This window comes from Microtus oregoni, unplaced genomic scaffold, assembly GCF_018167655.1.
Source record: "Microtus oregoni isolate MIOR12 unplaced genomic scaffold, Mior012 000009F_ref0000495, whole genome shotgun sequence".
Classification (NCBI taxonomy): domain Eukaryota; kingdom Metazoa; phylum Chordata; class Mammalia; order Rodentia; family Cricetidae; genus Microtus; species Microtus oregoni.
Genome location: NW_024543068.1, coordinates 7,562,878 through 7,568,685, shown reverse-complemented (window position 1 = coordinate 7,568,685; position 5,808 = coordinate 7,562,878). Strand labels below are relative to the sequence as shown.

The window sequence follows — 5,808 nt, the reverse complement described above, 5'->3', positions numbered from 1 at the left end:
TAGATCAAGAATCAACTAAAAGGCAATCCACCTGGCATCCCTGTGATGGACTTTCTTGATCTGATTATTTGAAATGGGAAAAGCCACCTTACGTGTGTGGAGCACTTTCCAATGGCAAAACATAAGAAAATAAAATAAAAATAAAAGGGAAATGAAAGAAATCTAGCTTTTTCCCTACTTCCTTGCATTCTTGTAGACAAGTTCATCAATCCTGCTGCTCCCAGTTTTGCCTCCCTTTGCTGATCTTACAGCCAGCTTCTTTGGACCTCTAATGCAGACAGAAGACCAGTATCTCTCCAGAAATCCTCTATGCATTAAGTACTATATTGGGACTCCCGAGATACCCAGCCTTATGAACTGAACAATTACCATATTCTGGGCCTGTCCAGCGTGAAATGGCCATTGTGGGACTGCCAGTTACAGAAATCAGATGATTTGGGGGAGTAAAAAAAGTTTTATTACACTTACGATTCACTAGACATGTTATGTGGCCCATGTGAGATAGACAAAGTGTAACAAAATAATACGTAATAATTTGTAAGCACAATGTATGTGTGGACCTACCATCTTTTAGAATCTTGCTTACTCTTTTCTATTATCAGGGGGTCACAGTCATATAATTCCTTTGGACATTAACTTGAATGACACTTTTGAAGAATCTAAAGCACAAGTTTGAATTTAATGTGAAGATAAAGAGAAGATAGAGATTGCTTCCTGACAGGTGAGTTGAGACTAGACATGGCTAAACCTTAGTTAATATGACTAAGCCTCAAGAGCTCCATATAAACACTAGGAGGCCCGGTGACTTTAGGAAATATTGGACTTGTCGGTAGAAATCTGATTGAAACTTTCCTATAAAATCCTTCTTGGGTGCTCACTTCGGCAGCACATATACTAAAATTGGAATAATACAGAGAAGATTATCATGGCCCCTGTGCAAGGATAACAGCAAATTCGTGAAGCATTCCACATTTTTTTCCAAGACAGAACAGACCAAGGAAAACACCCAAACACTCAGAAAGCCACTGCAAGGATTAGACCAAGATGCAAAGACACCACTGGCCTCATTTGAAGGAAGTGATGGGTAGGCACCAAAGCAAGAATTTCTCCAATGACCTAAAAAGCAACATTATAACACCGGAACCCAATGGTCACACAACAGGAAGACTTGATCATCCTTACCCAGAAGAAGTAGAAGAAAACAACTTTAAATGTGACTTTATGAAAATGATGGAGACCTTTAAAGAGGAAATAAAAAAAACCTTAAAGAAATGGAGAAGACAGACAAAAAAATTGGAAAAAATTAATAAATCCCTCAAAGAAAACAAAGAAGAAATAATCAAACAGGCAAAGGAAATGCTTTAAGACTTGAAGACTGAAATAGAGGTTATAAAGAAAACACGAACAAAGGGAATTCTGGATATGGAAAATCTGGGTAAATGAACGGGAACTACAGAGAGAAGTATAACAAACAGAATGTAAGAGATAGAAGAAAGACTCCCAGGCACTGAAGATACTATAGAGGAAATAGACTCATTGGTCAAAGAAAACATGAAATCCAACAAATTATTAACAAAACATCCAGGAAATCTGGGACAGCATGAGAAGAGGAAGAACTTCAGCTCAAAGGCAGAGAAAATATATTTAGCAAAATTATCGAAGAAAATGTTTCCAACCTAAAAGGATATCCCTATATAGTTACAAGAAGCATACACAACACCAAATAGACTGGATCAAAAAATAACATCCCCTCACCATATAATAATTAAAACACAAAACAATAATATATAAAAATAGAATATTAAGAGCTGCAAAGGAAAATGGTCAAGTAACATATAAAGGTAAACCTATCAGAATTACACCAGACTTCAAAGTTTTCATTTACCATAGATGGAGAAAACAAGATATTCCATGACAAAAACAAATTTAAACAATACGTATCCATAAACCAATCCTTACAGAAAGTACTAGAAGGAAAACTCCAACCCAAGGAAGCTAACTGTGCCCACATAAACACAGGCATCTGATAACCACCCCCCCCCCAACCAGCATAACCCAAACATTAACACCGAAAATAACAGGAATTAACAATCATTGGTCATTAATATTATTTGATATCAATAGACTCAATTCACCTATAAAAAGACACAGGCTGAGAAACCGAAACACCGATTTCCAAAGTGGTTGCACAAGATTGCATTCCCACCAGCAATGGATGAGGGTTCCCCTTCCTCCACAGCCTCTCCAGCAAAGGCTATCATTGGAGTTTTTTATTTTAGCCATTCTGACAGGTGTAAGATGATATCTCAAAGTTGTTTTGATTTGCATTTCCCTGATTGCTAAGGAGGTTGAGCATGACCTTAAGTGTCTTTTGGCCATTTGAACTCCCTCTGCTGAGAATTCTCTGTTCAGTTCAGTGCCCCATTTTTTAATTGGGTTAATTAGCATTTTAAAGTCTAGTTTCCTGAGTTCTCTATATATTTTGGAGATCAGACCTTTGTCTGTTGCAGGGTTGGTGAAGATCTTCTCCCAGTCAGTAGGTTGCCTTTTTGTCTTGGTGACAGTGTCCTTTGCTTTACAGAAGCTTCTCAGTTTTAGTAGGTCCCATTTATTCAATGTTTCCCTTAAAGTCTGTGCTGTTGGGGTTACACATCGGAAGCGATCTCCTGTGCCCATCTCCTGTAGGGTACTTCCCACTTTCTCTTCTATCAGGTTCAATGTGTTCGGGATCAACCTACCCCTGGACCCAGCAATACCACTCCTGGGAATATACCCAAGAGATGCCCTATCATATGACAAGAGCATTTGTTCAACTATGTTCATAGCAGTATTATTTGTAATAGCCAGAACCTGGAAACAACCTAGATGCCCTTCAATGGAAGAATGGATGAAGAAAGTGTGGAATATCTACACATTAGAGTACTATGCTGCGGTAAAAAACAATGACTTCTCAAATTTTGCATGCAAATGGATGGAAATAGAAAACACTATCCTGAGTGAGGTAACCCAGACTCAAAAAGATGAACATGGGATGTACTCACTCATAATTGATTTCTAGCCATAAACAAGGGTCACGGAGTCTACAATTGGTTATCCCAAAGAAGCTAAGTAAGAAGGTGAACCAAAGGAAAAGCATATAGTTGTCCTCTTGGCTATGGGAAGTAGACAAAATGGCCGGGAAGAAAATTGAGATCTTGGGGGTGGGATGGGATGGGGGTAAGGGGATATGGGGAGAGAGGGGGGAGAGGGGGAGAATGGGGGGAACTTGGGGAAGGGGGAGGATTGGGATGAAGGAAGGTTGGATGGGGGAGCACGGAAGCACGGTTCTTAGTTAAGGGAGCCACCTTAGGGTTGGCAAGAGACTTGAACCTAGAGTGGCTCCCAGATGCCCAAGCCGAGGTCCCCAGTTAGTTCCTTGGGCAGCTGAGGATGGGGAACCTGAAATGACCCTATCCTAGAGCAATACTGACGAATATCTTGCATATCATCATAGAACTTTCATCTGGTGATGGATGGAGACAGAGACAGAGACCCACACTGGAGCACTGGACTGAGCTCACAAGGTCCCAATGAGGAGCAGAAGGAGGGAGAACATGAGCAAAGAAGTCGGGACCACGAGGGGAGCACCCACCCACTGAGACAGTGGAGCTGATCTATTGGGAGCTCACCAAGGCCAGCTGAACTGTGACTGAAAAAGCATGGGATAAAACTGGACTCTCTGAGCATGGCAAACAATGAGGGCTGATGAGAACCCAAGGACAATGGCACGGGGTTTTGAACCTACGTAATGTGCTGGCTTTGTGGGAGCCTAGCCAGTTTGGATGTTCACCTTCCTAGAAATGGACGGAGGGGGGAGGACCTAGGACTTACCACAGGGCAGGGAAATCTGACTGCTCTTTGGGCTGCAGAGGGAGGGGGAGAGGAGTGGGGGGAGGGGGAGAAGGGTGGGAGGAAGGGGGAGAAGGGTGGGAGGAGGGGGAGGGAAGTGGGAGGCTGGGAGGAGGAGGAAATTTGTTTTTTTTTTCTTTTCTCAATAAAAAAAAGTTAAAAAAAAAGACACAGGCTAAGAGAATGGATACAAAAACAGGATCCAGCCTTCTGCTGTATACAAGAAGCACACTTCAACCTCAAAGACAGACATTACCTCAGAGTAAAGGGTTGGGAAAAGGTTTGCCAATCAAATGGACCTAAGAAACTAAAGTCAGTCAGAAGAGATGGAGAAGGACACTATATATTCATAACAGTAACAATTCAGCAAAATGAAGTCTCAATCTTGAAAATCTATGCCCCTAATACAAGAGTACCCACATATGTAAAAGAAACATAACTAAAACTTAAATCACATATCAAACCCCACACACTAATAGTAGGAGACTTCAACACTCCACTCTCACCAATGGACAGGTCAACCAGACAGAGACTTAACAGAGAAATAAGAGAACTAACAGATGTCATGAAACAAATGGACTAAACAGACATCTATAGAACATTCTACCCAAACACAAAATAATATACCTTCTTCTCAGCACCTCATGGAACCTTCTCTAAAATTGATCGTATACTCGGTAACAAAGCAAATCTCCACAGATACAAAAAAAATTGGAGTAACCACCTGTGTCTTATCGGATCACCATGGAGTAAAGTTAGAATTTAACAACAATATAACTCTCAGAAAGCCTAAACTCATGTAAATTGAACAATGAACTACTGAAACAACCCTGGGTCAAGAAAGAAATAAAGAAAGAAATCAAAGGCTTCCTTGAATTCAGTGAAAATGAATGCACAACATATCCAAACATGTGAGACACTATGAAAGCAGTAAATGCCCACATACAGAAAATGATGAAATCTCACATTAGTGACTTGTCAGCACACCTGAAAGCTCTAGAACAAAAAGAAACAGGAGGAGTAGAAGACAGGATATAATCAAATTGTTGGCTGAAATCAACAAAATAGAAACAAAGAAAACAATATAAAGAATCAATGAAACAAAGAACTGGTTCTTTGAGAAAATCAACAACATAAACAAACCCTTATACAAACTAATCAAAAGGCAGAGAGAGAACATCCAAATTAGAAAAATCAGAAATGAAAAGAGGGACATAACAACAGACACCGAGGAAATTCAGAGAATCATTGGGTCATACTGCAAAAACCTGTACTCCACAAAATTGAAAAATGTAAAAGAAGAAATGGACAATGTTTAGATAGATACCATATACCAAAATTAAATCAAGACCAGATGAACAATTTAAATAAGCCTATAAACTGCAAGGGAATAGAAGCTGTCATCAAAAACCTCCCAACCAAAAAATGCCCAGGGCTGGACGGTTTTAGTGCAGAATTCTACCAGAACTTCCAAGAAGAGCTAATACCGATACTCCACAAAATGTTCCACATAATAGAAACAGGATATAGAAACAGAAGGAACATTGCCAAACTCTTTTTATGAGGCTATAGTTACCCTGATACTAAAACCACACAAAGATTCAACCAAGAAAGAGAATTACAAAGCAATCTCACTCATGGACATGGTTGCAAAAATACTCAATAAAATTTGGCAAACCAAATCCAAGAACATATCAAAAAAAATCAAACACCATGATCAAGTCGGCTTCATCCCAGAAATGCAGGGCTGATTCAGCATATGAAAATCTATCAATGTAATCCATTGTATAAATAAACTTAAAGAAAAAAATACATATGATCATTTCATTAGATGCTGAAAAAGCATTTGACAAACTACAGCACCCCTTCAGAATAAAGGTCTTGGAGAGATCAAGGATACAAGAAACATCTAAATATAAT

General features: G+C 39.5%; 1 non-coding gene across 1 annotated transcript; it reads left to right on the top strand.

Annotated features, from left to right (window-relative positions):
* The first annotated feature begins 870 nt into the window (after positions 1-870).
* LOC121452645 lies at positions 871-976 on the top strand. The gene has a single exon (XR_005974889.1). It is a non-coding gene; the product is annotated as a U6 spliceosomal RNA (small nuclear RNA).
* The last annotated feature ends 4,832 nt before the right edge of the window (positions 977-5,808 follow it).